Source organism: Enhydra lutris, unplaced genomic scaffold, assembly GCF_002288905.1.
Source record: "Enhydra lutris kenyoni isolate GAN:26980312 unplaced genomic scaffold, ASM228890v2 scaffoldscaffold8, whole genome shotgun sequence".
NCBI classification, from domain to species: Eukaryota; Metazoa; Chordata; class Mammalia; order Carnivora; family Mustelidae; genus Enhydra; species Enhydra lutris.
The window spans coordinates 6,356,692-6,374,338 of NW_019154092.1; positions in this window are offsets into that span (position 1 = coordinate 6,356,692).

Below are 17,647 nucleotides of genomic sequence, written 5' to 3' on the forward strand. Positions count from 1 at the left end.
ATCATTTGTCAAATTTTGGTGTACTGTCAATAAAAAATACCTATAATAATCTGGAATAACTACTAAAATAATGTAGTTATGATGTATTTCCAAATACGTCATACCTCTGTGAGGCTGAATTTTATTCATCCTAAACAACACATTACAACAGTCTGGAAACGGGTATGAGAATCCAGCTACTCTCTATGTAGCACAAGGAATGGGGGACATGGAAGAGTAGGGTGATCTTACTGAGTGAAGAAGGGAAACTATGAGTCTGGGAGGGCAAAACCATAGGACTTCACAGAGAGGAGATACCAGGAAGAAAGGGCTTCATAAAGAACTCTGAGGATCTTTGCCCTTGAGCATTCAGCTGAATACGTATGAATCACTACATGAAAATAAGGAAAATACGCAGTGCTGGGGAAAGACCCACCCAAAAGGAAAAGAGGAAATTAAGCTGGAGTGCGCATCAGGTGGGACTATTTCCTGTTCCCAGCAGCCAGAGTGGAGCACCTCATAATTCACGGGGCATTGGATAGAGTGCTCAGAAGTCCATGTGGAACACTTGCAAAACGGAGTGTATTCTGTGCCATGAAACAAATCCCCAAAATTCAAAAAGATCCAAGTCATACAAACTATGTTCTTTCACCACAATGAAAATAATTTAAAGGTCAATGACAGAAAAATATTTGGAAAATCCCCAAATATTTGGAAACCAAGTTGCATACCAAGTAGTCAATGGAAGAGGAGGGAAATAAAAGAGGGGGGAGATAAAACTGTATCTTGAACTTAATGAAAATGCAATTTAACGAAATTAAGTCATCTGTTCAGACTGATAACAAAAAGAGAGAGTGGGGAAAAAAAATTCCAACATCAGAAATCAGATGGGTGATATCATAATAGATTGTACAGATATTGAAAAATTATGAGACACATATGAAGAGCTTTAAGGCAAAAACATCAATAATGTAGATGAAATGGAGAATTTCTTGAAAGGAAGAACCTAACAAGGTTTGCTCAAGAAAAATTGAAAAACTGAATTCCACTGTATTTATTAATGTCGTTGAAAAGAAAACTCTATGCCTGGATGTCATTATTGGCAATTTCTACCAAGAATTTAAGGAATAAATAGTAGCAATTATAGACAAATTCTTCCAAAAAATGTAAGTTAGAGGATATTTTCCAACTCATCCTATGAAGTCAGAATCACTTTGGTATTAAAAGCAAAGACATGGAAACAAATGAAAACTATAGATAAATATTCTTCATAAGCATAAATGCAAAAATATCTAACAAAAATCTGACTACATAGAATTGAATACATACATACATACATATATATACACAAAAATATATATCTGTATGTGTGTGTGTATATATATTTATATATATAATGACAGAGGATAGCGTAAAAATGAGATACATAGGGATAAACCTAACAAAAGATGTGCTGGACTAATACACTAAAAACTGTAAGGCACTACTGAGAAAAAGTAAAGACATAAATATGTTTATGTTTAACTTTAAAGCAATGACTAGAGAAGAGTATAAATACATTATACATGCCAGAATTGGTTTATACTATTCTGTTGATTAATGCATTGACAACAATTTTGAGCATGGCCTTTAAAGACATGCTGGAGTTCTGGAGATCTGCAGAGGATTCACTTCATGTCTGCAGCTCAGCACACTTCCCACAGCAGCAGAAAGGAGTCCGGTTAGGTGTTCTTTTCCTCCCAGCTGCACTGGCAGAAACCAAGCAGGTAGCTCCCTAGAACCAAGTCACATGGAAGGCAGGCCGAGTGACCACACTCTTTACCTAGAGACACTGCACTTTCCAGGGAGGCTTCTTCTGACCCTGAAGGTGGCACCATCAGGGAGCGGGCATGAGCTCTGCTGGCACCTAGCAGCCTGGAGTGCTGGAAATTTATTTCCTTCTGGATTTCATGTGTCCTACCTAATAACAGGCCAAGAAAAACGCCTTTTGTCCCTGAAGATGGTGCCATCTGGAATTAAGCAGGTACCCCAGTGGGGTCAGGTAGATGAAGCTGACTAGAATCACATGACAAGGATTCTTTAATCTAAATTGTCATTGAAATCACTGCCCACCAAAAAAAGTCACAATGTACACACTAAACTGAAACTGAAAGAATGCATGCTAAAATAGAAGAATTAAATAGAATCTGGACTTTCTTAAAATAATATGTAAAAATGTCCAGGATTCAATAAAAAAAAGTCATTTGTCTTAACAAGAATGAAGGAAATGTTGGACTCTAAAAATAAAGTATTAATTTAAAAAATCACAATACTATAATAAGATGTTAAAATTACCTGACAATTTGAAAGCAGCTATCATAAAAATGTCTTCAAAAGCAAATACAAAATTATCAGCAAAGAAATAATAGATTAAAAAGAGAAACAAATGGATGTTGTAGAAGTGAAAAATACAGTAACCAAAGTTAAAAACACACTCATTGGATGGGCTCAAAAGTAGACTGAAGATGAGAGAAGAAAGAGTTAGTGAACTTGAGGACAGATCAATATAATTTATTCAGATCCCACAGAGAAAAAATAGACTGTAAGAAAGTAAAAATTTTCAGGTAGTTGTGGACAATAATAAAAGATCTATTGTAGATTATATGGTTTGAAGCCCAGAAGGAGAAGAGAAAGAGTGTGAGATTAAAAAAATATTCAATAAGTACTGCTGGAAACTTCCAAAATTCAAATTTACCCAAAGATACAAACCTATATATTCAAGAAGTTGAATAAAACAAAATAAGCTATTCCCCCCCCAAAATAGGCCAACATGCATCATAATTAAACAACTTCTGAGAACTAGAGACCAAGAAAACATCTTTTTTTTTTTTTAAAGATTTTATTTATTTATTTGACAGAGAGAACAAGTAGGCAGAGGAGCAGGGAGAGGGAGAAGCTGGCTCTTCACCAAGCAGGCAGCCTGATATGGGGCTGGATCCCAGAACCCTGGGATCATGACCTGAGCAGAAGGCAGCCGCTTAATGACTGAGCCACCCATGTGCCCCGAGACCAAGAAGACATCTTAAAAGAAGCCAGAGAGGAATGATGCCTTACCTATGGGGCAGAAGTTTGAGTAAGAGTTGGTAATTCATCTGAAACCACAGAGGCCCCAAAGAGATGGCAAAACATTTTCAAGTACTGGATGTCCTGTCAAATGCAAATTTTAATTCCAGCAAAACAATGAAGGTATAAAGGGAAAATAAACACATCCACAAAGGAAAGTAAGAGAATTTTTCACTAGTAGACCAACCCTTAAGGAATGGCTAGAAGAAGTTCTCCATATAGAAAGAATATGACAACATAAGAAGGCTTAGAACCTCAGAAAGGAAAGAACAACAGCTGGGGAAAAACAGGGATAAATATAATAGAATATCATTACCCTCGTGATTTTCTTAAATTGTATTTGGTGGTTGAAGCAGAAATGATAATATTATCTGATGTTAGGCTCAATGTATGTAGAGGAAATACTTGAGACAATTGTATTTGGATAGTGTTGAGTGCAAAAGGATGTAAATAGAAGGAAGACTTCAGTAATTAACTCAGCGTTGTAAAACATCTACACCTTTTGGCTGTGCTAAGTTCTATATGTATATTGTAAGATCCAGAGAAACCACTGAGAAATTATACAAAACAAAGCAATATTCTCAAACTCAGAATTCTTCAAAATTTTCAAATGACCCACAGGAAGGCACAGGAAAAGAGAACCAGAGAAAATTTTCAAGTGACCCACAGGAAAAGAGAAACAAAGAAACAGAAAATATAAAGTAAAATGTCAGACTTAAGCCTTAACATAGCCATAATTACTAAATGTAAGTTTTCTAAATATACCAGTTGAAAGACAGAGATTGGCAGAGTGCATTAAAAACACCCGTGAACCAATTATATGCTGTCTGCAATAAACTCACTTCAAACACACATAGATAGGTTGAAGGGAAAAGTAAGGGAAAAGATATATCATGCTACTTATAATCTGTCCCCCTTTAAAAAAAAAAAAAAGAAAGAAAGAAAAAAAAAAAACAAAAACAAAACAGTAGTAGCTCTATTAATATCAGATAAAGAAGATTTCAGGGTAAGATAAAAAGGGGAACATTATAAAATGATAAAAGAATGATTCCTCTAGAAAACAACGTACTAAATGGATATCCACCAAATAACAAAGCCTAAAATATACACAAGGCAAAAATTTATACAGTTGGAAGGAGAAAAAGACGAATCCACAGTTATAGTTGGAAACCTCAAAACTTCGAAACTTCAGTAATTTCTAGAAACATTAGATAGAAGATCAGCAAGCATGCAGAACCAAATAATCAACCAATTGGATTTAATTGGCAATGTATAAAAGAACACTCCACTCAACAACAATAGAAGAAACATTTTTTAAGTGCCCATGAAACATTCACCAAGATAGTTTGTATCCTGGGATATTAAAAAAAAAAAAAAAAAAATCACCAAATTTAAGAGTTGGAATTCTACAAAGTTTGTTCTCTGACCAAAATGAAATCAATTGAAAAATCAGAAACATAAAGAAAAGAAATTTTCCAAACACCTGGAAATCAAACATACATCTTGAAATAATCCATGTGTCAAAGAACAAGTCTCATAGGAAATTTTAAAATGCATAGATGAATGGAAATGTACTTTATCAAAATATATAGGACACAGCTAAATCAATGCCAAGAGGAAAATTTATGGCACTAACTGCTTACATTAAAAAAAAAGAGGAAGAGTGATGCCTGGGTGGCTCAGTCAGGTGAGCGTCTGCCTTTGGGTCAGGTCATGATCCCAGAGTCCTGGGACAGAGTCCTGCATCTGGCTCCCTGCTCAGCAGAGAGTCTGCTTTTCCCTTCACCCTTCCCCCCCACTTGTGATCTCTCTCTATCAAATAAATAAAATCTAAAAAAAATAAATAAATAAACTGAGGAAAGGTGTCAAACCAATTATCTAAATTCCTACCTTAATGAGCTAGAAACAGAACAGCAAAGTAAAATCAAAGCAAGTAGAAGGAACAAAATTGTAATGATCAACAAAAAAATCAATGAAGCGGAAGATAAAGCAATAGAAAAAAATCAATGAAAACAGAGAGTTGATTCCCAGAAAAGAGTCAACAAAAATGATAAATCTCCAGCAATAATGATAAGAAATCACCAATCAATAACTTAAAGAAATGGACATTTCCTCAAAAATCACCACCAAAACTCAACCAACATGAAATAGTTTATTTGAATCACACTACAGATACTGGTGTGTAATTTAAATTAAATTATAATGTTTCTAAAGAGAAAACCACCAAGGCCAGATAGGTTCACTGAAGAGTTCTACCAAACATATAAAAAAGAATGAGCACCAACTTTATATAATCTCTTTCAGAAAACATAGGCAGAGGGAATACTTTGCTAAATAACCTTATGAGGTGTATATTACTCTGACACTAAAACTTAACAGAACAACAACAAAAAAGAAAACTATAAACAAAATTTTTCATGAACTTAGACACAGAAATTTTACAGGTTTGGAATATACATCTGTAAATCACATATCTGATAGAGGACCTTTGTCCAGAATATGTTAAGAACTATCACAACTCAATTGTAAGAACCCAGTTCAATAAAGAATGGGCAAACATTTGAAGAGATATTTCACCAAAGAAGACATATGGATGTTAAATACACATGTGATAAAATGCTCAATTTTATTCGTTATTAGGTAGATGCAAATCAAAACCACAATGAAATGTTCTATGTTATCTGTTAGAATGTCTGAAACTAAAAGACCTTAATATGTGTTGACAAGGACATGCAACAATCGGAACTCTCAAAACAGTGCAGATGGGAAGGAACAGTGGTATGTCACTTTGGAAAAAAGTGTGGAAGTTTCTTAAATAATTGCACGTACACCTACTATAGAACCAGCTATTTCACTTCTAGGTCTTAAGATTAATGAATTCAAATGTCCATGCAGGGACTTGTGCATGAATGCTCCCAGCAGCTTTATTTGTAATAGCCAAAAACTGGAAACAATCCATCAAATGAATCGCTAAACAAATTAGGGTGTATGCTCACAATGGGATACCTCCCGACATGAGAAAATGGAATGAACTATTGATACACACATGCTTGAATTTTAAAATAATCATACTGACTGAAGAGAGCTAGACAAAAAACACATATTTTGTGTTTCCATTTATGCAAAACTCTTGGAAATACAATCTAATGTATACTGACAAAGAATAGATCAATGTTTGCCTTGGACAAGGTACAGGAAATGGAATGATTGGAAGGGAAGAATCCTTTAAAAAAAAAAAGGAGAAAACTTTGGAGGGTGATAAAATTCCTCATTCTTTTATTGTGATGGTGGTTTTATGCAAGCATACAGATGTCAAAACTTTCCAAATTATATACCCTGAATATCTGTCAATTACCCCTCAATAAAAACAGTTAAAAACAGCAAAAAGAAGGGTATATACCACAATTTAAGATTTCAGATGTTGAGGAATCTCCAGTGAAAACAAGATCAAGGCAGTGAACCAGGAAGTCAATGTACGAAGTTGAGTGCAGGCAAATATGTAGTCATTGTAAAGTTAGTTATTGGATGGGTTGTTAGAGTGGGTATTAAGTCTTCTAAGATGTAGGGAGGAGTTAGGGTAGAGCTTGTGATTGTGGTTGGAGGGAGATTAGCAAGCGACAATGGCAAGAAAGTTTGGTTATAACTGCTTTCCTTTCAGAGGCTCAAGGAGAGCTAGTGAGAAAGTACTAAAACACACGGGGTAATGAGGCAGGAAAATGTGAAAGGACAATCTATATTCACTGTATTGTGGGCACATGTGGACGAGGCAAGTGGATAAAACTATATGTTGGCTAATTGAACATAATAATTGAAGAGAGAAGAGAAAAAAAGAAAAGAGAAAGGGTGTTTCCTCACATCACCGTAGTGTAAGGGAACTGGTTGATAATTGGCAGTTCCAGAATGAACACTGGGAAGGTGTGGAGGAGGCTGGCTTCATGACCATACAGAAGCTGGGAAAGTATGGTGGGAAGCTTTGATACAGATGAGGCTCTGTATAGGAGAGGGGTGGGGTGGGAAGAGAAGGTGGGGATGAGAAGTCCAGGAGGAAGTAGCTGACAGCAGATATCCCAAATGTCAGCATGGGTTTCTTTGGAGACCGAAATGACTCAAGGTCCCAGGCGTCTTCTGGCCTGATGTCTACAGAAGGATGAGGGCTGTTGTAAAGTATACAGAGGGTTCCTGTGGCCAGTTGTGGGCATGACTGCTTCCTGGTGTTTGGGCTACCCAAAGAGCAAAGACACTATTGAGTAAGGGTCTGAGGTCTATCAGTGTAACTGCCTCTTAAACTCCCGTCCACACATAGGAAGTTCCTGCAAATGACAACTGCCATGATTTTGTGTTAATACCAAGATGGACTCTTTCTAAAACAAGATTATCTTTAATATAATCTCTATTAGAAGCGTTTGTGTTCAGGGAGTTATTATTAACCTAAATTGGGATGTAGAAGGAACTTAGGCAAAATTATAGTTAAAAAAATCCAAATATCCCTTTACTCACCAAAAATCTTCATTACACATACAGTTACTTACAGAAGTATGTTTAAAAGCAATCTGCATGTAGAAATGTTTACCATGTACATATTCAATGTGGGGGTTTGAAATCAATCATATTTACCTTAAAATTAAACCAGCAATCACACTTACCCATGGCATTCCAGACCTAATGGGTACAGACATTTTAAATAACACTTAGGTCAGCAGTCTACTGAAATTTATAGACAAACGTTTCAGATAAGCCAGGTACTGCCAAGGCTGGAGATGCCTACAGTTGGCTATGAAATCTTCATTAAACAATTGAGAACACCTGCGATACATTTTCTTTAGCTCTTGCAGAGCTTTTGTGATTGCTGACAATGCTGCTCTTGGGCTTTTTTATCCTTCTGCCCTTCTAGAATTACTGCAATTGAACTTCAGAGTTCCAGCACTAAAAGTCTGTTTCTTTCTTCCCAAAACAGATGAGGTAAGCAGTGAATTCCTTCTATAATTATCTTTTCAAAGCAAACATTTTAGTAGTAAATGCTTCACAGAAAACAAATCTTCTGACCATCTTCCTAAATATCATAGGACTTTTGGTAAAGCCTACATTTGAGTCATAAGGATGATGGCCCCTCCCTGGACTTCTCTTCCTTCCAACTATATAGTCCTCTTGAGCTAGAGTGCTTTGGCAGCCTGGAGTCTTGCAACAATGGTTCCAGAGAACCTTAGACCCAATAGTTAAATCTCCATACCACCCAGCAACCCACTAAGGGGATTTGTACATTGAGATACTCTACACAAATTAATCCCCCCTCCTTTTTTAAAGATTTTATTTATTTATTTGAAAGTGAGAGAGAGCTAGTACAAGCCGGGGGAGGGGCAGAGAGGGGGAGGGGCAGAGAGAGAGAGGGAGAAGCAGACTCCCCCTGAGCAGGGAGCCCAAGTGAAGGACTCCATCCCAGGGCTCAATCCAGGGGATCAGGACCTGAGCAAAAGGCTGTCACTCAACCAACTGAGCTACACAGGCATCCCTCCCTTTCCCTTCTTAATTCTGCTGGAAGTTTGGATCTTTCTTTATAGTGGATGGCATTTCTTTTTTTCAAAGGCAAATCAGCCACCTTTATCCCCCACTTCCTACTTGATTTCTTGTATGTCTAGAGCAATTGTGAGGTTGTGTGTGTGTGTGTGTGTGTATGTGTGTGTGACACACATTTATACCTATAGCCTACTTTATAGGTTAATTTCCAGGGGAGAGATGGAACTACCAAAAACAAAAAGCAAGAACAAAAAATTAAAAACAAAAACTGTTTTCTTTTCATAAGAGGAATAATCCTTTGAAAGATGATATTCTGCTATCTTAGCAGGGAGAGTACATATTCCTGGAAACATGTAGTGTAAGCTCAGAGAATAATCTCTAATGTTTTCTTTTGAGGGAAGCTCAAAATTTGTTGGTAGGGGAAAAATGTCTGTATAGCCAAGATACTTTTTCTCATTTTAAATACAAAAGTTTATATTCTTACTGAACTTTGATTAGGATTTCATCATTTAGGGTAAAAAGAACCATATCCATGATATTCCCTCATCCCTAACTTTATCTATGCTTGCCCACTTATTTTAGTAATTTGTTAAGTAGGAATGTACTCTTCCTTTTGCCATAGTCAAACCTCACCATTTTAACACCATTTTATCAAAATATGGTTTTCATAAAATTTTAAAAGCTTAGTAGAAACCAAGTCCCATGATGGTATTCTGGTGTGATTTATAGTTATAGAGAATGAGAAAGAACTCTGGATGCATTCTTAAAAGATGATCTCATGAAGATTTGTGGTGCTTTAGGAACAAAGATTAAGCCCTTTTGGAGAATCTGCTAATAGTATGCATGTAGTGGATTTACTTACTAAATCCTTAAAATTCTGACATTTAGCTACCACAAATCATTTTTGGAATAAAAGTTGGTAGGAATAAATATTGCTCTATTGTGACATTCTAAGCTTGAAAGCCTTTCACAAGCAAACTAGGATGAAAGGCAGGAACTCGACAAGCCAAAATTCTCTGACATCATTGCTAAAACTGTGTGAGAGCAAAGGTAGTGATTTTTGCAAATTTAACATTTGGTATGGTATACCTTGCTTTTCTTCCACTAAATAATGTCCTTTTTCAATTAGAAGCCAGACATATTCTAACTTTTTAAAAATATTTTATTTATTTATTTGACACAGAGAGAGAAACAGCTAGAGAGGGAATACAAGCAGGGGGAGTGGGAGAGGGAGAAGCAGGCTTCCTGCTGAGCAGGGAGCCTGATGCGAGGCTTGATCCCAGTAGCCTGAGATCATGACCTGAGCCAAAGGCAGACGCTTAAGGACCAAGCCACCCAGGCAACCTGAAAGTGTACATCTTCTACCCACAGTATCTCTACTATAATTTGAAAACATAATACTAACTAAATTCAATGTACCTAGTATGTACAAACTCTTTTTTCTGTCACTTTACCTTCTCATCTCTAGGTAAGGTTCAAGTCTTCAAGGCTTTGATGAGTTTCAGCAGTTGTCAGATACTGTTTGTTGTTTAGTGAAAACAGAGCCCCTCCATATGGTAAGCAGTAAAAACTTCAGTCTGTATGGGACAGGGTGTGACGCATCAGACAATGATTTTTGATGGGCTGGTTCTCAGATGATCACCCTGGCCGATATCTATGATGCATGTACTAGATGTTGTAGGCTCTGACATTCAGTGAACTGCCTTGGATAATATCTGGCATTTGATGAGCACTTAAAAAGTATTTGTTGACTATCAGTCGCTACTGATTGCAGACTCTTTGAGAGCTTAGCATTATCTTTTTTTTAATTGTTGCTATGACCTCGTTAACATGAAATAATGTCTGTCACATAGTGAGTACTCAATAAATATTTGTTGGTTGATGAATATTTGGGGAATGTATGAACAGTTGGCCAACCAGAATCATGGGGTGGTTGAGAAGGTAGGCTCACTAGGTAGGTGTCAGAGTTCAAATCACAGCCCAGCCACTTATGCAGGTGTAGGACCTGGGACAAAAGAGTATCAGTAAGCCTCGGTTTTTCATACAGATAAAATGGGCATAATTTTTATATGTACCTCATGAGGTTTTTTGGGAATTGATCAAATATACAGGAAGGACACTGCATGTTATCTGATGCATAATAAGCCCTCAGTAAAGATTAAAGTGTGGCTGAGTAACATTCCATTATAGATAGATACTGTATCTTCTTTATTCATTCATCTATTGATGAGCACTTAGATTGTTTCTGGATCTTGGTATTTTGACTCTTTTAAATAATGCTGCAGTGAACTTAGGGTGCATACATATTTTTGAATCAATGTTTTCATTTTCTTTGGGTAATAAGTAGTAGAATTACTGGATCAGATGATAGTTTTATTTTTAATTTTTTGAGGAAACTCCATATTGTTTTCCACAATGGGTGAAACAATTTACACTCCCACCAGCAGTACACAAGCGTCCCCTTTTCTCCACATCCTGGCCAACATTTGTTATTTCTTATCTTTTTATTTCTAGACATTCTGACAGGTGTGAGATGATATCTCACTGTGGTTTTGATTTGCATTTCCCTAATGATTAGCAATGATGAGCACCTTTGCTTGTACCTTGATGGCCATCTGTGTGCCTTCTTTGGAAAAATGTCTATTCAGGTCCTCTGCCCTTTTTTTAATTGAATAATCTCCTTACTTCAGGGTCAGTAATTAGCAATCCTAATTGCCCCTTTGTCATGTAACCTAACATAGTCGTAGGCTCTGGGTATTAGTATGCAGACATCACTGGGGAGCCTTCTTAGGCCTCTAATAAGGATTCAGGGGTCCAGTCTTCTGATTTGAATCTAACAATTTTCAACTATCGTATTATTTTCAAACTAAGGATTTGCTTATCAGAAATCAGTTGATTTTGGAAACAATTATATGCAATTGTAGCCTGCAGGTAACAATAGAACATCCTGGACTAATAATGAAACCACAGTTCCAAATCAGACTGATACTAGAGAGAGAATAAAGGAAGATGTTTCTTGCCGGTTTTGGTTATTGGCAAAACAATTCCAGAGAAATTTGAAAGTAAAGCAGGCCTAATTCTGGCCTTCTTGTGTATCTGTCCCTGCAATGTGGCTGCATTCTTGTAGGTTATTTGGAAAAGAAAACCATCTTAGAAGATGCCATCGTATGTACATGCTTCAAAGTTCAGGCCATTCCCTGTGTCCATGCCTTGTCAGTTAGCAGACCAGCAATCAGCAGAGTGCTGCTTAGGTATAGCCCAGCGTATCTGGTCCAAAGGCAAACAGTCACGATTGTAGATGCTTCACAGAATGATAGATAAGCATGAAAAGAAAGTGAGTTGGAAGAAAGAGCAATTTGGCATACTTGAATGTGCTCATTTTGCATTTATAACTGTAAATGTTCCTCCCTTGATAAAGCTTACAATTCTTATGCTATTGAACTCAGGATTTCTTTTTTTTTGTCTTTTTTTAAAATTTTTTTTTCAGTGTTGCAAAATTCATTGTTTATGCACCACACCCAGGATTTCTTGTAACTCTGTCAATTTAACTAATCATAAGATTGTGTGATAGGCATTAAGGAGGGTACATGACATGATGAGCACAGTGTGGTACATGACTGATGAATTATGAATTCTACATCTGAGACTGATGATGTAGTCTATGTTGGCTAATTGAATTTAAATTAAAAAAAAGATTATATTAATACTGTCTATTAGGATATATTTTTTTCTGGCATAAAGATAGACTAAACATTATGGGGCGCCTGGGTGGCTCAGTGGGTTAAAGCTTATGCCTTTGGCTCGGGTCATGGTCCCAGGGTCCTGGGATCGAGCCCCGCATCAGGCTCTCTGCTCAGTGGGGAGCCTGCTTCCCTCTCTCTCTCTGCCTGCGTTTCTGCCTACTTGTGATCTCTGGTCTGTCAGATGGATGAATAAAATCTTAAAAAAAAAAAAAGATAGACTAAATGTTTTAATAGTACTTTTACAATATGGTATAAATGAGATGATTTTCATTAGAAAAGAAAACAAACAGGCAGAACACAAAGGACCATTACCTAAAGGATTTTTTATAATTCACCTCCCTTGCTGTGTTTTCTGCTAAATCAACAAAAAAGTCTGAGATTACTGAAACATTTAGGCTGTGACATTATTGTTATAATTCCCTTCACCCTTACCCCAAAAATGAATTAAAGGCTCCATAGGTTTGAATTCTTGTTGATTTGCTGACTTTGCAGAGGTCTGTGTAAAGACATTGGTTGGCATGGACGGCGAAAACATCCTTATCGAACAAAGGCAATATATTTTTATGTATTGACTTTTATATGATTCAATTTGCAGTAAGTATGGGAGTAACCTTTATAAACTGCCCTGTGAACTTAAAAGCAAGTTTGCATTTTGTGGTTAACTTTTCTTTGACTGTACGACTTCCAGACTGATGACCCAGCTTCTCAGGCTCTTGAAACCTTTTAGCGGAGTGATGGAAATGAATGATTTTTCCAAACGCTGAGAGTCATGCTCTAGAAAGTGGGTAGAGACTTTTGGGAAGGCAGACCCTATTAATTTATAATTGTGATAATTAAGTTAGGTAAAAGACAAATTGTACTTTGTTTCCATAGGCAGGGAATGAATGTTTAGCTTTAACTCTGTTGTTCTAAATAGTCATAATTTCCATAAGTAGGTGTTTTTCACTTGAAAAGCATGTATGAGTCATTCAGTATTTTGGTGTTTTATTTTTCTTCTTGCCTCTTTGATGATGTGTAAAATTTTACACATTCAACAGATTATTAAGCATTATTCACATTGTGTGCAGAGTCAGTATCTCCTCTCTGCTTAATCATGAATTGTGTTGAAAATGAGAAGTACTGATTTTCTGCTTTTAGTTCTGTTGTTTATGTATCATCAGTTCACTCTGGCTTATCACACATCTACTTGCAAATTGTGGGACTTGCCTTGTTTATTATTTTCATAGTTGATGAAGTGGTCTTTTTTGCAACAACATTTTCAACCAAAAGTAATCCAATACATTGTATCTTATCACTAACCAATTAATTGCCCAATTATGTGACACTTGTAGAAGTATTACCTTAGGAAAACAGTAGTACATTTTTGCCTATATGCTTTCAAAAGAACTTCCAGTTTGGTAACTTTGAAATAGAAACATGTTCTGTCTATGATCCATTCAGAATATTTTGGGGAGGTTTTCAGTATAGTGAGTGAATAATTTGCACTGCTGAAATGTTTCAGCTTTGGGTAGTTTTTAGCGAAAACCAGATTGATGGTTTACTGTCTTATTACTGTCCATAGTTATTTTTTTGTCATTTTTTTAAATATTTTATTTATTTATTTGACAGAGATCACAAGTAGGCAGAGAGGCAGAGAGAGAGAGAGAGAGAGAGAGAGAGAGAGAAGCAGGCTCTTGGCTGAGCAGAGAGCCCGATGCGGGACTCGATCCCAGGACCCTGAGATCATGACCTGAGCCGAAGGCAGCGGCTTAACCCACTGAGCCACCCAGGTGCCCCATTTTTTTGTCATTTTAAAGCCAAAATCTCTGCAGTGAAAGTTTCAGAAGTTATTCTGAATAATTCATTATTCTTAATGAATTAATTAATACTAATTCTTTCAAATACCTGCCACATGCTTAGTTCTGGGGTTGGCGTTAAATACTAGGTACAGAACCCCTCCCTATTTAGAATCAAGAACTCTCTTTAGCTCACTATGTTATTGCTTAACCCTAAATGAGGAAAGTATCAAGAAGGCTATTATTAGTATTATTGCTTTTAATTAGAAAGGTTAAAGTGAATTTAATAAGTTAATTAGTAAAAATTTGCATTTGTTTCATCAGTATTTTTTAGTTGAGACTGGAATATGGGAAGAAGCCAAATTAAATATTTGAGTCAAAGATGAGGACACTAGTCCCAAGTGTTTTTCTAAGTCTAGTTTATTTTGGGCTTACACGATCTGAGCCTAAAAAGGTCTACCATGCATTGCATAATGTATTTTTTTAAAGGTTTTATTTATTTGAGAGAAGAGAGAGAGAAGCAGGAGCGGGGAGGGGAGAAAGGCAGAGAGAAAGGGAGAAGCGGACTCCCCACTGAGCAGGGAGCCCTATGCCAGGCTCAATCCCAGGACTCTGGGATCATGACCTGAGCTGAAAGCAGAGGCTTAACTGACTGAGCCACCCAGGCACTGCTGCATAATATATTTTTAAACATCCTTGCTCTTGCAAAAATTCTATAGCCATTCTTTAGGAGTTTGAGACATATAGTTCTGTGAACGGTTACCAAAAGAAGGGGAACATGAGTGTGCTGCTCTCTGTTAGTGAACCAATTTGAAGCAAAATGAGTATGAATACATAAGAGCAGATAATTTCTAGAATTGCCTCTCAGCTTTAAAGTTCAGTGATTTCTTCTGAGCACCGTGAGGAATATTTTCATCATTTAATATATTTTATCGCAGTCCCGTTTTGTCTTTTTCAAGATTCTAAGACTCAGAGATTTTAGAAATATAAGTAATTAAAGGACTTGTAACTGATATTCTTCCAAATAACCTTACTCATTTCTATTTTATACATTTGACCACTAACATGGCATGTGCTAGGAACTGAAACTCACAAATCATTGCCATTTCTATAAAGCTGTATCAAAAAATAATGGAAAGCTAAGTGCTTGCCCAGGTGCAAGAAGTCACATACCACAATATTGTCTTAAACAGTGATTGAACCAAAAATTGACTGAATAATTTTCAGTAATGCTCAATGAGATTAAGTGATACAGAGGATGGAGCAATGGTGAGGATTTATGATGATGCATAATGGTGAAATCAAGAAGAAAAGTAAACTTTTCATAGTGACCTGAGAAACAGGTTTTAGTATCTTCTTAAAGTGTTTGCTGAGCAAACACTCACTCAGTCTCAGCCCACAGATCGGTCACAACCCCCTCCCCCAGTTTAATGAGATAGAAAACAATGGCAAGGGGCGCCTAGGTGGCTCAGTGGGTTAAAGCCTCTGCCTCTGCTCAGGTCATGATCCTCCCGGGATCGAGCCCCACCCCCCCAGGCTCTCTGCTCAGCAGGAAGCCTGCTTCCCTTCCTCTCTCTCTGCCTGCCTCTCTGCCTACTTGTGATCTCTGTCTGTCAAATAAATAAATAAAATCTTAAAAAAGGAAAGAAAGAAAGAAAGAAAACAATGGCAAATATTGTTCAGCAAAATTTTGTTTCTGATGTCATGTGTATGCGTATGTGGTCTGGAAGGAAAATGCATTTCTTACCACATGGGTTGTGGTTGAAAGAGCTTGAAGCTGATGACTCTAGAACAGAGCTTCCTAACCATTTCAAATTGGTCCAAGCTCTTTTCCAAAGTACGCATGTCTGAACCTTTAGGTTTGTAGAGAATTTTGTTTAAACAAACTCCCAAGATGGTTATCATCTCTTGAATATTAATTGAAGAGACCTAGGGGCGCCTGGGTGGCCCAGTCGATTAAGCATCTGCCTTCAGCTCAGGTCTTGATCCCGGAGTCCCAGGATCAAGCCCCCTACTTGGGTCCCCTGCTCAGCAGGGAGTCTGCTCCTCCTTCTCCCTCTGCTCTTCTCACTGCTCATGCTCTCTCACTTGCTCACTCTCTCAAATAAATAAATAAAGTCTTTCTTAAAAAAAATTGAAGAGCCCTCACTTGCAGAATTGTTTAGGAATAGGGTAGTTGTTGAGAAATGGGCAAAAGAAGTAAAAGTGCTCCTTGCACACCAGGTCCGTGGGGCTCTCCTCTGCAGGGTCCAGAGCTCTGGTTAGTCTCCAGAGCCAGGATTAGCCCTTTTGCTACTCCCTTTGATTGTATTCAAGTGGCCTCCAAAAGTAGACTCTACTTTTGGAAACACCTTTGTCTCAATGTAGAAATTCATGAGTTAAAAAAAAAAAAAAAAATCATGAGTTAGTGTAGCAAGTTGGATTGAAATCCAGAATTGAAATCGGCTACATCAATAGAAAGTTGAGATTTGGTGAACAGTAAACACAACGTCCTCTGCTAGGTTCTGACTTCCAAGAACTGCAGTGTTCCTTATAGGATCCCTTTCAAGATTATCGGTGAGGTGGGTGGAGGGAGGGAGTACCTGCACATCACTGCAGTCTGATAGAGAGTGGATATTCCTGGGATGTAAAGGTTTCCTGATATTTGGGACCTTAGATATGTTTGAATCTCCAGTTCTCCTGGTATCACCCAGTGTTATACAGAGAGCTGCTTTGCTGGGTCCCTTGAGATACATAGATATGTAGATATATATATATATAGATATATATAGATACATCTATCATATATAGATATATATCTACATATCATATATGTTATATAGATATACATGTGTATATCTATATATCATATATATTATATAGATTAGATATAGATATAGATATAGATATAGATATAGATATCTATATATATGTATGAGAATCTCAATATGGAGCCCTCCAAGCTCCAAGCTTTTGTAAATTCTCTTGTTCTTGACATACAATATGACAGTAGGCCCTGTGGGTGATTTTTCTAATGCCAGAGGAAAATACATAACAATCAACAAATCCTCCTGAGCTTCCATTGTCATTAGTTATACCCATCGATTCACTCGTTTTGTTTTGTTTTGTTTTTCATTTGTTTTATTAATGCAATTGTACTCTAGTATGGGTAAGGGTCTGTGCTGATGGCCAGCAAAGGTTGAAACGAATACAGCCTTGACATCCTGGAGCTGGAAGTCTAGTGGGAAAAGGAGGCATTAGATAAATAATTACAAATAATTAATTATTTTCTGCAGTGAGGGGAAAGCATATCCACTTCTCATTTATGAATCAATCTTTCAACTAAATATTTATCAGGCTCCTGACAGGAGGAGAATGAAATGAAACAGGAGGAAAGATGTCTCCCCAGCCCCTAGCTCTGTAATAACCCCCTAACCCCATGAAGCTGCCAGGGTGTCGGCTCTTCCTGGCTGGAGCCCACACAGGAATGGAGTCATCAGCAGAGGGAGCTCAGTACCCCGCCCAGATTTCACACCCAGGCTCTCAGTTCCTAGGCTA